Here is a 20,103-nt window from a genome sequence, read left to right as displayed (position 1 = left end):
AAGAAAATTGTGATGTGATTCACATATTCAATTTACACTTTGAAGAAACAGGTGGGAATAATCAAATTGAAAAAGATATATTTGTGTTTGCTTGGAAATGAAACAAGGGTAGTGTACATGGTAGGTAATCATTCTATCCCTGAGCTATAGCTCTACCCTCAAATGGAGTTTTGACAAACAATAACAAAATTTCTCCATCTTTAAAATGGAAGTTTTATATTTGTTCAATGGTCAATGGGCAGAGCCAGCCTTATAAACAGTAGTGCAAATGTGTTCCCTAGTTTGAGTTCCAGACCTCATGAATAAAATTCCTTTTCCACTAGTTTAGTCACTAATATGAAAATTATTGACTTTAAAAGGGACTTAAAAGATATTTTATCCAATTCCCTACCTGATAACAGAATCTATAAGCATTATTTTTATCAAATGTTAATTTGGACATTCCTCACAAATTTTCACTAACCAGAAATAAATACTTTTAAAAAGCTGTGTATGGGTGTTTTGTCTATGTATATCCATGTACCATGTGGTGCCTGGTGTCCATAGATGTCACAAGAGGATGCCAGGTCTCCTGGCACAAGAGTTTCAGTGATTGTGAGCTGCCATGTAGGTACTGGAAGTAAAACCTGGGTTCTCTGAAAGAGCAGCAAGTGCTCTTCACCACTAAGTCATCTTTCCAGCCTCACAAATCAATACTTTTTTAGACACTTTTTTTAGCTTGTGTCTAAAGTGTTGCAGAATGTTTCTAGTAACATGAAATCTGTTCCTATAGTTATCTACAGTATACCTGTTGACTCAGGTTTAGAATCACTCTTCTCTACCATAACACTCCTTAAGATAGTTGGGAACAGGGTCCCAGTGGGACAGTTTCTCCTGGCTTGTCATCCCAGATTCCTTCTGGTAACGGCCTTAGAACATATGCATTTAACCAGAAAAAGTTAAGTGACTGAAGGAAGGTTACACTTTACTCAGCCTATTCATTTCTTTGCTTAACTACTGTCTCCTTGAGCAAGACAAATTCCAATGCTACTAAACTTTCCTGAGTTATAAAATGCTTGTACTGAAAGGAATTTAAAGAAACAGAGAGGCTAAGGGAGGTGATGTTGTCTTCCCAAGGTCACACTAAGTGTTAAGAGCTAAGCATGGTCTAGCATGAAAATTCCATGAAGCCTAGGCCAAAATTCATGGGTGTGTTAGAGGTTGGCCTTATATGACTCTTATATTCCTGGCCTTTCAGGCCATCCTCCACAAACGTAAACATAGATAAAGCTGCTAAATGTGTCTCCTGGCCCAATAACTTCCACATATCTTACACATCATTGTCTGGATTTCTGATGAACCAAAACATGGAAGAATTTTGAGGTGCATTAATAAAGAACCTAAATAATCACTGGGAGACATGAGCCTATGGCAGAAAAACTATGGGAGACACATGGTACTTGATTGGCTATATACTCTTTAGGCTGATGCCAGGCCTAAGATTTAAATATTTCTTGTGGAAGTTCAACTAGACCCTAGAGTATGATAAGGACAGTCAAGCCTAGAACCTGCATGATAAACATAGAGCATTGCCAGAATATGGGCTCTTTGATACAGATTCTGGTAGTCATGGGTGGCTCTCTAGATAGTCATTTTTCATAGGTGGGAGGATCCCAAACTATCTCGTGGTAATAAGCTACATTAGAGGGCACTCCCTTTCCTAAGAGTACTTAACTAGGTGTTCAGCACTGTTGAATACTGTAATCACTCTTTAATGTTCATTTTTTTTTTCATCAAATCAGTTCCGCTCCAATACTACATTCCAATAAAGACTGCTGCTGGATGGCCTTTTATTGCCTACTTGTGGTCTTTATCCTGAATAGAGTGGACTGAGAAGGTAAGACTAATGGATTCAAATACCAGGCTTCCAGTCGCAGGCACCTGGCAGCACGCGTTATAAAGAGCTAGAGAGTGACTCTTAAGGCCTGAGCTCCTAGACCTTCCAGATGTGTCTGTCACCCCTGGGCTCACTTAGCAACTAGGTGGAAACTGAATTAGTTCCAGAGAACAGAGCAGCTGGGTAAGAAAGTGGACAGCTGAAAATATAGAAAGCAAAGGTAGTGAGAGATGAAAGCCTTTTCCAGAGGACTGGGATTCAATTCACAGCACCTAAATGATGTCTTACATGGTCTGTGACTTTGGTTTCAGGAGATTTAATGCCATTTTCTGGCCTGCACGGGCATTGCATACATGTGGTGCACAGACTTACATGAAGCATACAAGTATAAAATAAAAAATAATTTATTTTACAAAATGGAACAGAAGGTTCTGACACCCAAGTTGTGTGCTATAACACTAGCTGCTGGGTGATGGACCACCAGAATTCAAAGACCAGTCTCTGAGACAAACACTTAGAGCTCCTGTTCTTCTTGAGAGGATTTTGGAGTTCAGAGCAATGTGGTGGTTTGAATAAAAATGACCCCCATAGGCTCATGTATTTGAATGCTTGGTCCTTAGTTGGTAGAACTGCTTGGAAATGACTAGAAGGAGCTGTCACTGGGGGTGGGCTTTGAGGTTTCAAAACACTTGTGCCATTCTCTCTCTTTCTCTGCCCCCAACTTGCAGATCAAGATGTGATCTCTCAACTGTTCCTGACACCATGCCTCTGCTTCATTACCATGGACTCTAATCCTCTGAAATTGTAAGCCCCAAATTAAACACTTCCTTTTATAAGTTGACTTGATCACAGCGTTTTTTTACAGCAACAGAAAAGTAGCTAAGATAGAAATTGATACCAGGAAATGGATTGTTGCTGTGACAGGTCTAACCATGCTGTTTTTTAGAGAAATGTGGACAACTTTGGGACTTTGTAGTAGGAAAATGGTTGAGCACTATAAGCATGCCTTAAAAAGCCATCATACTAAGTTCTTGGAAGACAGTGGTGATGATAGCAATGTGGACTGTGGAGCCAAGCTCAAGAGGTTTCAGAGAACAAAATTAGCAACTGGGCTAGAGACCATTCTAGTGATATATTGGCAAAGAATGTGGCTACTTTCTGCCCTTGTCTTAAGAATCTACCTGTGGCTAAATTGAAAGATAAGGAACGAATTTCTTTGGTGGAAGAGATTTCAAGACAGCCTAATATTGACTCTGTCACATAGTTATTAGTAATCACTATTGTGCAAGTCTGTAATGAAAAGAACAAGCAGAACAAAAAGAAATACAAAATTTGAAGCAAAAAAAGAGTACCAGGGAATTTAATGTTGGAGCCAAGGTTTCTGCTGAACTGAAAAGGAACAAATGAAAAAGTGCCCTCAAGGCAAGAGTTTGTCCTGATAATTCTGAAATTTGCAAAAAGAAAAGGTCTGAGGAAGTTTCTGCTCCTAAAAATCAACAACATAGAAAAGCTTATGCAAATGTTATTAAAGGAGGGTTCACTCCAAGCAGGCAGTCAACCCTGGCTGTGTTATCCATGTGGTTCTGACTATAGAGTCATGAAGGATACTGGAGTAAATATTGTGGAATCTTCCTCCATGGTTAAGGAGAGCTGCTAAGGCCAGGCAGAGTGTGGCAGAGGCCCTGGGAGGGCAACAAGCCCTGAGAAACCATTTTGCAAAGTTGTAAAAGTGAAGCCTAGATTGTATTGGAGACCCCCAAGATGTTGGAAATGCCAGAGTCAAGAGACATCTTCCAAGGAGAGCTGCATTCAGGGAAAGGAATCAGCCCAAGAGATATGTATGTTGAAGGCAGTAAAGGTGGAGGAAGGGAGGAGCCATCTAAGCCCTCTGACATCAGATACAGAGCTACAGAATTTGGAATTTTCCTTGCTTGTTTTCAATTTTGCTTTGGTCCAGTGTTTCCTCATTATGCCACCATTCCATCTCTTTGGAATGGTAATATATATCCTTTGCCATTGAATATGGAAGTATGTAATTTGCTTTTTTATTTATTGGGCCTTACAATTAAGAGATTGCCTTGAGTCCCAGAAGAGACTTTGGACTTTTAAACTGTGTTGATATTGTAAAAGACTATGGGGACTTTTGAAGTTGGACTGAATGCATTTTGTATTATGATATAGCCATGAGTCTATGGGAGGCAAGAAATGGAATGTGGTGGTTTAAATGAGAATGGCCCCCATAGGCTCGTATACTTGACTGCTTTGGCACCAGTTGGTAGAATTTTTTTGTAAAGGATTAGGGGATATGGCCTTGTTGGAGGAGTTGTGTCACTGGTGGTTTGAGGCTTTGAGATTTTAAAAGACTCACATCATTCCTACTCTCCCTCTTTCTCTCTTTCTCCACTTCTCTCTCTCTCTCTCTCATACCCTCCCCCATCTTAGTTAGGGTTTTATTGCTGTGAAGAGATACCATGACCCTGGCAACTCTTAATAAAGAAAACATTTAATTGGGGCTTGCTTGCAGTTTCTGAGGTTTTGTCCATTATCGTCATGTTGGGAAACATGGTGGCATGCAGGCAGACATGGTGCTGGAGAAGGTGCTGAGAGTTCTACATCTGGATCCACAGGCAGCAAGAAGAGACACACACACACACACACACACACACACACACACACACACACACACACACACACACTGGGCCTGGCTTGACACACTTCCCCCCAAGAAGGCCACACCTCCTCCAACAAAGCCACACCTCCTAATAATGTCACTCTCTATGAGCCTATGTGGGCCATTTTCATTCAAACCCCCACACTGCACCTCTTTCTACCTCTAGCTTTGAAATCAAGATATAAGCTCTCAGCTGTTCTTGCCACCATACCTTTATTTTGTCATCATGAACCATAGGCTCCAAATTAAATGCCTTCTTTCATAAATTGCATTGGTCCTAGTGTCTTTTCACATCAATAGAAGAGTAGCTGAGACAAGCAATATGCCTTCAGGTCTCAGGGTCCATATAATAAATGTATGACTTTGACATCAAAACCCTACTCTGACTTGCTTATATATCCAGAGATATATGTCTATGGATTTTAAAACTTGGGGCCATAAACCTTTAAACCTCAGGACCTAAATACAAGCCTACAGGTTTCCAAATTTAGCCTATACACATGTGGCTTTTTAAGAATTCAGTGCTACCAACTCTTGTGATTTTTGCCTTACTAATTTGTGATTTCCATCCTAACAGTGCAAAGGGACCCTCAGGCAGCTGTTTGTGACAGCGTAGGTCTAAGAAGCAATGTACTCTGTGTCAAAACCCCATGTCAGGGTTCTCAGAGGAACTGAACTGATAGGATGAATATATATTAAAGGGTAATTTTTTCAACATGCCTGCAAAATACAGTATGAGAAGATTCCCAGTGGCTGTCTTCATGCTAGAGAGGCTGACAACATAGTGGCTACTCAGTCCACAAAGTTTGATATATCCTCTGCCCCAGTCTGGTGCTGAACAACTGAAGAATTCCTGGGGAGCACTGTTATTCAGTCTACATCAGAATACCAACGAAACTGAGTTCTAATATCAGGGAAGGATGGTAGCAAGCAGGGCGGTGGCACTTACAGTCAAGATGCAAAAGTGTGCAGGCAAAAAGCTTTTCCCTTAGACCACGAAGGAGGTATAAGTACCTTGGACACTGCCCCAAGGTGCTGCCCCACATTTAGGGTGGGTTGTCCCACTTTAGTTAACCTAATGAAAATCTCCGAATAGTCATGCCTAGAGGCTAACCTAATCACAGGTTTGTGGACACTTGCCTCATGGGTGACAGCAGATCCTGTCAAGTTGACAATGTTAACCATCACATTTTTTAATCTTTCTTCTTCTTTTGGGAGTTGTAAGTTCTTTGGGGATAGGAAGAGTTTTGGCTGGTATGGAGTATGTAAATGTTGTCAGTAGATGAGATAAAACTTCTGAGTAAAAATTGGTAGACTGACTGTAATTACCTAAGTTAATCATCTCTTAAAGCTTTACTTAAAAGGCAAGGCACTAATGCCTTTCTCTCAGCTGTCTCTCTCCCCAGTCTTAGCATCTGTGCTTAAACCTATATCATAACATTTTCTTAATAAACTCCAACTGAGCTTTAAGAAGTAAAAGTAAAACAAAGTGATATTTTTTGTAGATATAAACCTACAAGAATGACAAGAGATAGAAGCAATTTCGTTTTAACAGTCAGAATGAAGATGGATTAGAAACCAATTTAGCATGCCTAAGCAAGTGCAATACAAGGCTACTGGACTATGTTGGACAAGGAAGGTTGTGGTGAGTTATAACCCCAAAGCCCAGGACTAGTGGCAATGGTAAATCTAAGGTAACTATAGGGTCTAGAGGGATGGCTTAGCAGTTAGAAGCACTTGCTGTTCTTTGAAAGGATCTGGGGTTAGATTTCAGTACCACATAGGGGCTCACATTTATTTGTCCTTCCATTCCAGGAATCGAATGCCCTCTTCTAGCCTCCAAGGTCAGCAGGTATGCATGTGGTGCACAAACAGACACAGGCAAAACATTCATATACGTAAAATAAAAACTAATTCATAAAAGTATAAAGGGGATTGTATTGTAATAGATCAGGTTCTGTCATAGATTTAAAAAATAAATTTATTTATTGCTTATGCTGGGCATCTAATGTAAGTACCCAGACTTATGAGGGACCATCTTGAAACATTTCCATGATGGCCATTTCAGGGAGGAAAGTAACATAGGATATTCCACACTCTTAAACCATCTGTCCCAAAATGACATGTTATATGCTCACATTTCATTGCCCTAACAGACCGTATGATAATGCTATCCTCTGGATAGGATGGGAAAGTCAAATGCTAGAATCTGTCTCCCAGCCCCCTTGCATCTCCATGACACTGACAACTCCACTCCATTGTAGCAGAAACTGGGCATTTCTTTGCTTAAGATGGCAAAATTAAATGTATCTTCACTGAAGAATAGTGGGCATAACTGAGAATGTAACCAGTTTGTCAACTGAAATTTCCCATAGCTTCCTTCCACCTGACTCCTAGAAATCTAGTAGATAGGTCTTTTGCTTTTGAAGTGATGGGAAAATGGAAAAGTCTTTGGGGAATAGTATGATCATTTTTAAAAAAGAAAGGTACAGCCACGCTGACAGTTTGTGCAGTATTGTAAGGTTAAGGTGGAGTTCAGAGTCAACAAACCCTTAATGTAAACAGAGACTCCAATAACCTTAAATGGAGAAGCAGTCGCCTAAGAATTATGATACAACTGAAGAGACTGACAGCAAAAGAGAGGCAAAGCAAAGCAAAAGCACATAGTGGAGTGAGAGGTCGAAAGAACAAGGACAAGACTTTGTACAGCTGGGATAACAAAAGCTCTTGGAACTTCAAACAATTCTGTTAAAATCAGATTTTTTAAAGTATAGGTGATGAGGAAGGACAGAGTGTAGAGCAAAGGATTCATGAGTCGGGAAAGAGGATAGAAAGTTTTTTTTCCACTAGTCTCTACTCTCAGTTTTTTTCCCCTCTGTAATGGATATATGAATTCAACTTGCTGTGTATTGAAGTAGAAAGAACAACTTTTGCATTCCAGAAGAATCCAACATGTGTTATTCCTGAGACAATGATTATGAAAGTTGGGCTATTTCATTCCACTGATCACTACTTAGTGCAACAGGAATTAGACAGGATTAGTCACTGGTTGCATTTGTCGCATTGGCCCACTTAGAAATAGTTATTTTTTATTTGTTTCGGGGGGAGTTCCACAAGCTAATTTACCCTTTTTTCTTCTGTTTAAATCTATATCAAATCATTCTATAAATTAGAAGACTACTACACAAGAGCTACATAATTGGCATTACAAAAATAGAAAATAGTGAAAATTATAGCTGAGAAATAATCACATCACTTAAAATTTCAAGAAAATAACCAACAGTTCTCTAATTGGACTTAAGACTCACTCAACAAGAGAGAAACAAATACCCAGTACTGAAAACCTCACCAAGTACCTGGGACTATTAAAGTCATGGATCTGGGAGGAAAACCTACAACCACTACTTTATTAAACCAGCATAATCCCTAACTACATTCTTAAAACTTGTCTCTATACCTGCAGATAAGTTTAGCTCTCACTCCTTATCAAGAGACATCTCTGCAAAAGACAGAGACCATTACAGAAAACTACAACTAACCAAAATGCAAAGTTGTGCAGCCCAATCCCAAATGATACATCTACAAAACAACTCCCACACCTAAGGCTCAGGGAACATTGTGGAAGAGAGAAAAGAAAGATTGCAAGATCCAGAGAATCAGGGAGTTTGATGTGAGACTGTGTCTCCTAGGAATGTCAGAAGCTACACCCATAAAGTTTCACTAACATGATTTCCGAAGCATTAGCAGAATAATAATGACACCACTAGACATGCTAATGTGGAAGGGAGAAAGCCCACGAGACCTCAACCCTACACAAAGAACTACAGGTTCCTAAGGAATGCTGAGAGCGGGAGAAATACTCTTCTACAGGAAAGAGTGAGCCAGTCAGTTATCCAATACCAAATGGTCAGGCCTGAAATCATATATACATACAAGTAACATTATATGGACTGAGCAGATTATATTTATATATTTATGAATATAAATATATGTGTGTGTGTATGTGTGTGTGTGTGTGTGTGTGTGTGTGTGTGTGTGTGTGTGTGTGTGTGTAACAACAGCTAATAAAAAAGAGGCCATGAATCTGAAAGAAAGCAAGAAGGAGCATATGGGAGAGTTTGGGAGGAGGAAAGAGAAAAGTGAAATGATGTAATTATGTTATAATTTCAAAAATAATCAATAAAAATAAATAAAAATTAAAGAAATAACAATCCCAGTACTGAAATACCTGATTTCTGGATCAAAAAGAAGAACCTATAGAATACCTGGAACAGTGGATGAAAATAGATCCATACCAAGTAAGAACACTAAACTTCAGAGTGTTTGGGATAAAGGTAATATATTAGAAGTTCTGTTAATTATTTCCTTTGCTGTACAGAAGTATTTGAGTTTGAAGCAACACTGTGAGATCTTATTTTTATCATTTAAGCTGTTGGTGTTATATTCAGAAAGACACGAAAGTAGAGAAGGAACTAGTAGGGAATAAGAAATGTACCAATAAAAGGATGGAATAGAAGTAAGTGTGGGTAATAGGAGTGTGGTAGTTGAATGTAATGGGCCCCCATAAGCTCATAGGGAGTAGCAATATTACAAGGTGTGGCTTGTTGGAGTAGGTATGACCTTGTTGGAGGAAGTGTGTCACTGTGGGGGCGGACTTTGAGGTCTCCTTTGCTCAAACCATACCAAGTATCTCAGATCACTTCCTGTTGCCTGCAAGTCAAGATGTAGCTCCTTCTCCACTCACTCTCAGCTCCTTCTCTAGGACTATGTCTGCCCCATGCCACCATGTCCCACCATGATGGTAATGGAGTAAATCTCTGAAAATGTTAGCCACCCCAATTAAATATTTTTCCTTTATAAGAGTTGTCATGGTCATGGTGTCTCTTCACAGCAATAGAAACCCTAAATAAGATAAGGAGGTATAACTATGATAAAAAAAAATTTTTAAACTAGTTAGATATATAATATAGTCCTAATGAAGCACAAATATTTTGTAAAATTAAAAATACACTAATAAATAAATACTAAAACTTCTAGAAAGATATAAACCATTAAGACATAAGAATTCGGGGCTGGAGAGATGGCTCAGGGGTTAAGAGCACTGGCTGCTCTTCCAGAGGTCCTGAGTTTAATTCCCAGCACCCACATGGTGGTGGAAAACCATATGGTGCCCTCTTCTGGCCTGCAGGCATACATTCAGACAGAACCCTGCATACATAATAAGTAAATAAATAAATATCTAAGAAAAAAAGAATTCAAGAATATTGGATTTCTCAGTGGAAAACATTAGAAGCAATATATATATAATTGATGGAGTAGCGTTTTCAACATTCCAAACAAAACTATTTCTGTCCTTGACTTAAATAGCCAATTGTCTTACTCAGTGTTCTATTGTTGTGAAGAGACATCATGACTAAGGCAACTCTTATAAACGAAAGCACTTAACTGGGGGCTTGTTCACAGTTTCAGAGGTTTAGTGAGTTGTCATCATGGCACAGAGCATGGCAGCATTCAGGCAGACATGGTGCTGGAGAGTTCCAGATTCACAGGCAGCAGGAAGAGAGAAAGACTCCGGACTCGGAATAGGCTTTCTGAAACCTCAAAGCCCACCCCCAGTGAAAAACTTCCTCCAAAAAGGCCACTCCCCCTAATCCTCTCAAATAGTGCCACTCCCAGGTGACCAACTATTCAACTCTATGAGCCTATGGGGGCATTTCTCATTTAAACCAATAAAATTTTAGTTATGAGTAAAACCATTTTAATATATGTGAAACACTATTAATTGAATTTTGCCTCCTCAAATTTATATGTTAAAGTTTTAAATACCAATTCACCAAAACTTGACCTTTTTTTAGAAGTAACATTGTTGTATATATTTTTCTTAGGATTATATTGCTGTAAAGGGACATTATGACCCTGGCAACTCTTAAAAGGGAAAACATTCATTTGCAGCTAGCTTGCAGTTCAGAGCTTTAGTCCTTTATCATCATGGTGGGACATGGCAGCATACAGGCAGACATGGTGCTGAAGAAGAAGCTGAGGGTTCTACATCTTGATCCACAGGCAACAGAAAGTGAATTGCTCTACACTAGGCATAGCTTGACCTTAGGAGACCTCAAAGCCCACCCCCACAATGACACACTTCCTCCAACAAGGCCACACCTACTCCAACAATGCCACACCACTTAATAGTGTCACTCCTGTCAGGCGGTGGTGGTGCACGCCTTTAATCCCAGCACTCGGGAGGCAGAGCCAGGCGGAACTCTGTGAGTTCGAAGCCAGCCTGGGCTACTGAGCGAGATCCAGGAAAGGCACCAAAACTACACAGAGGAACCCTGTCTCAGAAAAACCAAAAAAAAAAAAAATAGTGTCACTCCCTATGGGAGCCATTTTTTTTTCAAACCACCACAATATTGTTACTTAAGATGAAGCTATGTTGAGGCAAGTTAGGCCCTTAATACAATGGGGTTTGTATTTTATATAAAGGAAATATTTGCACATAGACACATGCACACAGTGACAACGGTGTTTGGAAAAGAAGACACAGATGGGACTAATACCGCTGTAAGGCAAGGAATATTAACTATTGTGAGCAAACCACCAGAGTAAAGAGCTATGAATTGTGTTCTCCCTTACAACCCTCACAAATTACCAAAGCTGTTTTGCAGCTGGGATTTGTAGCCTCTAGTACCACGAGACAATACATTTCTGTTGTGTACTTCACTCCTAATGGGGGCATTTTAGTATGGCAGTGTTATTTCTAGCAAATGAATATATGATATCTCAATAATATTTATCTGCTATGTACCATCTTCATGTAGCAATTTGTGGAACTCACTAACATTAGATAATCAATTATTAAGAGAAAGACATAGAATACAAAAAGGGGAAATGCAATGTATGCAAAAGTCAAGGCCAGGCCAGGCATATTAGCCAATTTTCCATTAGTGTAGTAATCACTACAGTAATCAACTTAATAAGAGAAAAGGTTTTTTTGAGCTTTCATTTAGGGATGTTTTGGAGCATCTACTTTTCAGCCCATAGAGGTAGTATAGAAAGCAGGAGTGTATGACAGAAGAAATTGCTTACTTCGTGGCAGCTGAGAAGCAGAAGTGGAACTAGGTTCACACAATTCCTTCTAAAGGTATCCACAAATAACCTCTGACCTCCTATGAGACACATATCTTAAAAGTTTCCACTACCTTTTAACAGTATCAAACTGAGAACCAAGCTTTAAAACGGGCTTTTAAGGGAAATGCCAGACCCAAGCTGTATAGCACCAGGATAATAGTGGAAAGAGATTTCATATGTTCAGCAAGCATTGCAGCTAAGCAATCTAGACAGATACTGTGTCATTCATGAGAAACATCAAAAATGTTATTACTGTTATCATGTCATGTGGGCATTCAGAAAAGTCACTCCAGAATTTTTGTAATTTTATAAGAATATCAAATTTTTGTCGATACCTCTATTTGCTATTTTCTTTCCTTCATCCATTTCCCAAATAGTCAATAAACTTAAAACACAAATAATCAGTGAGTTTATTTGTAGGATAGTAAGGAAGACAGGAGATGGGCAATGATGTCTTACTTTACAGTTAGGTATGGTATGAAAAAGAGACTTATCATGGTATCTCTGGATATATACAGGCAATGATCAATGAGTAGCAGACTCTCTATACCATAAAAATACCAGAAGGTTTAGTTAGAGATAGCTGGACTGAGAAGTAAACCAAGGATTCAACAGATGTGGTAATAATTTGTATGTCGGAGTGCTCTGATGCATTCTGGGTCACTAGTTAAGTGATTATTGGAGGCGATATGGGTACCAGTCTTGTACCATGCCATCCCAGATAGAGAAGGAAGTACAGATACTAGAGGAGATTCAAGTTTTCACTAGTTCAAACCAATTGCTGTTGATGTTACAATGGTCTTTATTTTCTGAAATGTATTTTGCACATTCAATGGAGGGATCACCTAGTGTACTTAGTTGATTGATAGAAGCATTAGTTAAAATAGCAGTATATATAACCAAAAGTATATGTCTCATTTCAAAGGAGATTATAATTAGCACAGGCTACTTATACATAGCAGATTATTCTACAAGTATTAAAAATGATACGTTAAAAACCATTTAAATTATAACATAGGTTTTAAAGATAAAAACATAAGCATACTTATGAGATATAAGTGATACAAATAAGAAAACTAAATGTTATATGTAGCAGGTGATTGCAATTATATCAAAATGTGGACAAAGAAACCACTCAGGAGAGAACTGCTTCAATTGCTAACAGTAGCACTTCTCTGATGTTTGTGGGATTATACTCGATGTTTATCTTCTTTTTCAGCCTTTTCTACATGCTTGCAGATTTTCTATAATGAGCAGGTGTATATTTTATAGCCAAAGAAAACTTATTGAAAACAAGATATGAAAAAAAGAGAAGAAACAGAGAGATCATGGGAGCTGCCTGACCTTCCTTTCCTATATAATCAAGAAAGCCTGGGCAGAGAATTATTACCAGTAGGTTCCAGGAAATCTCCCTTAAATGCAAATCCCAGACCCAGATGCAAGGTATTTTTTTTCCAAGAGAAATACACTTGTTCAAAGAATAGGTGTTTTTCAAAAGCCAAGGGTGGGAGGAAAGAATTGTTTTCATTTAGTGGAGCAATACTGCCACCAAAAGAAAAATTCCTGAAGAAACACCCATGACCATAGAAGTAAGAGAGAGGAAGATCGACAGAAAGAGAGAAGAGTATAAAGGAGAGCAAGATGAAGGAAAACAGAAGAAAGGAAGACAAATACGTAGGCTCATTGATTTTTTGCCTTTGCCAAAAATCACTCATCAGGGGGTCATAAGGAATCCACATTATTCACATTGGTAGTCACTTGGACGAATGGTTGTAGACAGCCTGGCGTTGAGCTGTTTGGGAGCATGAAGTGAGTAGAGGTTCGAGGGTCTAAAAGTTTTCACTAGAAGAAACACAAGACTGTATAACAGGCTAGGAGCTTCTGGGTACATTAGTGAACAGTAAGTAGTTTTGAAACTGCTTCAAGGAAAGAATGCTAGGATTCAATAGAAACAGTTCAGGAAACTCTTCATTTCAACCAGTGTGTGTGTGTGTGTGTGTGTGTGTGTGTGTGTGTGTGTGTGTGTGTGTGTGTACATATATATGTGTTAAATATATGGTATTGATTTTGTTTGATTTTTAAAGCAAAGTTTACAATCTTTGGTTTAGTAGTACAAGTCAATAGCATAGACAGTCAAAATTTTATTTTATTTATTTATTTTTGTTGGTTTTTTTTATGTTTTATTTCTTAAGACAGGGTTTCTCTGTGTAGCCCTGGCTGTTCTGGAACTCACTCTGTAGACCAGACTGGCCTCAAGCAGAGAACTGCTTACTTCTCTCTCCCGAGTGCTGGGATTAAAGGTGTGCGCCACCACTGCTTGGCATAAATTTTAAATCTCTTACAAGTTTATGGAATAGTGAGACTTATTACAAATAAATTATATGGATCAACCATGAGCCACCCAGTGCCATGAGGCCCAGGCACCAGGACAGTTACAGCCCTGCCCCAGGACACTTGCCTTGAGCAGGCAGAGATCAACCACGAGCCTTCCAGTGACATGAGGACCAGGTACCAGGAGGACAGCTACAACTCCACCTGAGGACACTTTCCCTGGGCAGGCAGAGATTATCATGCTGAGCAAGTATATGGTGGGGAAATGGGAGGGAGAGAGAGAGAGAGAGACAGAGAGAGAGAGAGAGAGAGACAGAGAGAGAGAGAGAGAGAGAGACAGACAGACAGAGAGACAGAGAGACAGAGAGATAGAGAGACAGAGAAAGATTCATGTGTTGGGGAGAGAGGTGGATCTGAAGAGTCAAGGGCAGTGAGGAACCAGCTGATGTGAGTGGCCTGCCTCCCACAGGGGCCATGATGATGTCCAGACCTGGGCTGCTGCCAAGGGCCATGTCTGGGTCCATGGCCCTGACACAGCTGTGGTGTTCTGTGTTGATGTCCCTGGCTCCTCTTACCACCAAGGGCCATGAAGATGCCCAGACACTAGGTCACCACATGTGACCATGTTGTTGTCTGAGGGATGTGCTCCCACAGGAACCATGCCGATCTAAGAGGCCTGTGCTGCCACTGAGGGCCATGGTGACATCTGGGCCAGGACTGCTGCAGAGTGGTCATGTCCATGGCCCTGCTGGAGCTGGGCTCTGAGTTGATGTCAGTGGCTGCTATTACCACTGAAGGCAGAGCAAATGCCTGGGATCTGAGCTGCCACCTGGGGACATGTTGGCACTTGAGGGCTATGCTGCCAGGGGCCATGCCAACTTGCATGACCTGTGATGCCAGTTAGGGCCATGATGACATCCAAGCCCAGGCTGCTGCCAGGGAATATGTCTGGGTCAGTAGTCCTACTACAACCTGGGTCTGTGTTGATCTCCACGGCCCATGTTGCCACTAAGGGCCACACTGACGTTCAGGGTCTGGGCTACCACCTAGGGTCAAGTTAGTGTCCAAGGGCTGTGATACTGCCGGAGCCATATAGATCTGGGCCAACTTGTGCTGCCACCTGGGTCAATGGTGTCGTCTGGGCTGCTAACAAGGGCCATGTCTGGGTCTGTGACCCTGCTGCAGGTGTCTGTGGCTCCCGTTACCACCAAAGACAGTGAGGGCTGGTCTGCAGAGTTGGTCCCATCCTTCACTGGCTGTAGCAGTAAGGAGAGCTTCCCTGCACCTAGTCTGGGCAGCACAGTAGAGCTGACCCCATTGGCAGGGGTGCATGCGAGTAGGCCCAGAAGGTGTGATAGGGGGAGAGCTAGCTCCACTATCTGTCTGTAGTATAGGTGAGGGAGAGATCCACCCCCTTGCCCCTCATAGGTGGAAAAGCTGGTCCTGGGGTCACAAGAGTGGGAAAACTGCCTCTGCTCCTCACCGGCTACAGCACTAGGGAGAGCGGACCTTGCACCTTCTCTGGGCAGCACAGTAGAGCTAACCCTGTTGATTTGATGGGGGCATGAGTGATTGTGGGAGAGCTGGTCCCACCACTCATCTGCCATATGATAGAGTGGGGAAGGGAGAAATGCCCTCGTTCGACCTCTACCCCTTGCTGCCTATGGCAGGTGGGAGGGAGAGCTAGCCCTGAGGTCATGGGAGTGGGAGAGCTGGTCCTGCCCCTCACTGGCTGTAGCACACAGGAGAGTGAACCCTACACCTCACCTGGGCAGCACACCACAGCTGATCCTGTTTGCAGGGGTGCAGGTGAGCTGGCCCTGGGGGCATGAGAGCAGGAAAGTTGACTCCCCTCCTTGTCTGCCATGTGGTGGAATGGATGAGGGAAAGATGCCCTTCCTCCTGCCCCTTGCCAAACCTGTAGCAGGCAAGAGATCTGGTCCTGCACCTCACGAACTGCAGCACTTTGGAGAGCAGGCCCTGCACCTCGGCTGGACAAAACAGTAGAGCTGGCCCTGGTGGTGTGGATGCAGGTGAGCCAGCCCCAAGGGCATGAGAGCAGGAGAACTGGCCCCACTCCTTGTTGTCTACTGCAGTGGATGAGCTAGCCAGGGCTGCAGAGCTCATCCTGGTAGTGATGATGAGGGAAAGCTAGCAGGCTGATCAACCCAGCTACCACCCAGGCCCAGAACCAGGGTTATAAGTTGGCTCACCTCAACATCCACCCCATCTATGAACTGCTAGAGTATGTGAAGGGGTGGGACCTGCAGATCCAAAGCTGCAGGAGCTCCACATCACAGGGCAGCAACAGAATATTCAAGAGGAGTCCCAGTGAGGGCCCAGTACCGAGGGTGTAGCAGAAGCCAGAGGCCTCAAACCAGACCAATGACTCATTGCAATGAGCACTTAGAAGTAAAGAAATATGGACTAAAGGGTGTACTGTGTGATTCACTGGGCCACACTACAGCTTACACGATGAGATTTTTTTTTTTGTTTGGTTGGTTTTGGTCTTGCTTTTTGTTTCTTGCTTTTCTTTAAAATTTATTTTATTGGGTGGGGGAGGTTGCAAGGGCAGAGGGCAGATATGAAGGGACAGGGAGACAAATGGGATTGGGATGCATGATGTGAAATCCACAAAGAATCAATAAAAAGCTTTTTAAAAATTATATGTAAGTGTATCTCATGTGTACAATAACAAAATACTTACTTGGCCATAGTAAACAGATATATATCCATGTTTTAAACAGAAAAAGTGTCTGAATAAAAATTTTGAGAAGGCCAGGCGTGGTGGTTCATGCCTTTAATCCCAGAACTCCACAGGCAGAGGCACGCAGATCTCTGTGAGTTTGAGGGCAGCCTGGTCTACAGAGTGAGTTCCAGGACACCAGGGCAACACAGAGAAATCCTATCTCAAAGACAAACAAAAAAAATTTGATGGACTTTTAAGTCTGTAAGACACAGATGCCAGTTGCTTTCAGGAGTCTGCGATGGAGGGGCCTAAGAAAAACATAAGCAAGGTCCAATACAGCATGAAAAGATTCCATTATTCATAGCAGCTGTTCTTTTTTAGAAGTGAAGTTAGGTGCACTGTGTGGATAGGAAGAATTTCCTTATTAGTAGGCACAGGAGGCATCACTGAGTGGAAAGTCTTAACTGCTTTGAGAAGTGGTATGACATGATATGGATTCTATTTTTATATAGTGATGTCTAAATCTCAACTGCAACAATAAACATTTAAAAATAATGGTTCAGTTCTGAAACATAACCAGGAATGATGAGTGACAAACCTACTAAATATTAAAGTGTTAATCCACAAATGAAAAGTTTGGCATAAATACAGAGCTGCTCTGACAGAATATGGAAACAGAGATATAAAATGCATGTATGTTTATATAATTTATTTTATATAATTTAAGTAAATATTTCAAATTATTAATGAAAGTTTGGACTAACAGATTATTGCATTAGAGCAATGATCTGGTCATTTCAAATAAATTCATTTATCTTATTTCTTATACATAAATAAATGCACATAGTAAAATATTTTAAGTAGGTGTTAAAAAGTAAATAAAGGCCACAAGAGCTGTTTTTCAAGATGGCAGATGACACTCAGGTATGGTCTGCCAGAGTTCCTAGGGCAGAAAAGGCTAGAGAACAACTATCAGAACAACAGTAGACCCTCTGAACAACTGGAAAATGGCCAAGTGTAAGGCAGCAGCAGAATCAGCAGACAGGGATGTTGAGAAAAACCCCTATCCCTCTGCACTGAGTGCTCAGCACTAGGCAACTAACAGCAGAAATGAGATGCCATTTCATAAGGACTTCTGTGGAGTCAGGCACCCTGCAACTCAAGACCTTCTAGGAACCAAACTCTCAGAGAAATTCAGACCAGTGTCGACAGACCATATACTGAAATCTGGCCAGCAAAATACTGCACAACTGTGGAAAAGGCTCTTTGAGTCAAATGCACACAATATTCAGCAAGCTGAAAACCTAGTGGGAACCAAAGTCCACATGGGAGTTTTCAGACTCCAAGCAGCAATGTCGAACATTGAGAAGAGCTGCATGGGACCCAGGGCCGGTATTCACAGCCAGAAACCAAATGGAATTCACAGAAGTATCAACAGCATCTGATATTAGGCCTGTGAAGCAGCGCCCAAAGACTGGGATAACATTGACCATTTGATTATCCAAAGGGAGGTCAGGATAGCCTATCATGGAGGAACTCTAAGTAGCAGAGGAAAGCTTCCTGAAGATGGGGAAGAAATACTGAGACTTTGCACAGAATCCAGTATCAGGTAGTGCTGTGGGCCGCAGGAATATATCATAAGAACTCAGCTGGTTATGGCAAAGTCACTACCTGGAGGGATCAAGAAATTCCTCCAGAGGAAGCCAAATCCCAAGGAGCTTTTGGTGTTATTTGGCTTGTTATATATCAGCTGTATATTTTCTGTTATGAAAATCATGTGTGCCTTCAGAGTTATCTCAATTGATTTTTCCTTAAGAAGGGCTAACAGTGTGGACTGATCACTCTCTGGACATACACATTCAAGGTATTTGGAGAACAGCCTCAGGAAAGGCCTCCTCTGGAATCAGATATCTCCTTTAGCCACTTTCAAGGACTGACAGTGATAACAGCCCACATGCAAGTCTCCTGATTTAATTCCACAAGGGGACACCGCCTAGGTCAAAAGTACACAAATGGAGGTGGGCTTTGATATTAAAATCCTCATGCCCCTTCTAGTTTACTCTTTCTACTTTGTACTTCACAAAAGGAGATGAGCTCTCAGTATCCTGTTCCTACCACCATGCCTGCCATTTGTTGCCATACCTTCCTACCATGATTGGCTCTTATCTGGAACTGTAAGCAAAAATAAACTCTTCCATAAGTTTTTATGGTCACGATGCTCATCACAGCAACAGAAAAGTAACTAATACAGACCCCATTGCTGAACTTAGAATGCTGAAGGGGCTTCCTATTTCTGGAAAGCGATTTCCTAAGGAATTTTTTCTCAGTGTTAGCACACAGAAGCTGATGCAACTGTGATCCAATGGGAAGGAGGTCAACCTTCAGGTGGCAGTAGAACTTGGCAGTGTTGACTATGTGGTACTGGCTTTGGAGGCATGAAAGAGACAAGATTGAGGGAGTCATGAGTCTCGTACCATGGTTGCAGAGAGCTGCTGAAAGCCAAGCAATGTGTGTTGGGATTAGAGTACCTGCCTGTAAGAAGGCCCTGATAAGCAACTGGATGAAGCTGTGAAGGCGAAGCTTAAATTGCGTTAGAGACCCCAGGATGTTGGAGGAGCCAGAACTATGTGAGTTCCACTGAATAAAGCTGCATACACAGTGTGGATCATGACTAAGAGAGTGGCTATGTGTGCTATAGGCCGCAGAGATGGAGGGATAGAGCTACTTAAGCTCTTTGGAGCTAAGATGATTGTACTAAGTCTCAGATGCTGGATATGGAGTTGCAGAATTTGGCATTTTCTCTGCTAGGTTTTAGTTTTACTTTGGTCACATCTTTCTTTGCTATTCATCCCCATTCCTCCCATTTTTAATAGAAATGTTTATACTGTGTCATTTCACACTGCAAGCATGTGATGTTTTTTGCACAGGATCACAGCTAAGAGATTGCCTTGAGTCTCAGGAAAGACTTTAGTCTTTGAACAATGTTGAAACTATTAAAGATTATGGGAACTTTTGAAGTTGGGCTGAATGCATTTTGAATCAAGAGAAGGCCATGAACCTATGGGGGGCAGGGACTAAATGTTGTGGTGAATGTGAAAAGTCTCTCATAGTCTCACATTTGAATACTTTGTACCCAGATGAGAAGACTGCTTGGGAAGGTTGTAGAGCTTCCCTGTAGGAAGTGAGTGCATGCTTTGAGACGTTATAGCCCAACTCCACTTCTTATTCACTTCTGCCTCCTGAGCAGCACGACCAACCCACCTTCTACTTCTGCTACTACATCTTTCCTGCCTGATGTCATTTCTTCACCACTATGATGGACTGTAAACCAAAATAAACCCTCCCTTCCTTGAGCAGCTTTTGTTAGGGCATACTATGAAAACCAATGTAACTAAGACGTTAACA

The sequence above is a fragment of the Peromyscus eremicus genome, chromosome X, assembly GCF_949786415.1.
Source record: "Peromyscus eremicus chromosome X, PerEre_H2_v1, whole genome shotgun sequence".
Taxonomy (NCBI): Eukaryota; Metazoa; Chordata; class Mammalia; order Rodentia; family Cricetidae; genus Peromyscus; species Peromyscus eremicus.
This window is presented reverse-complemented; position numbering follows the sequence as displayed.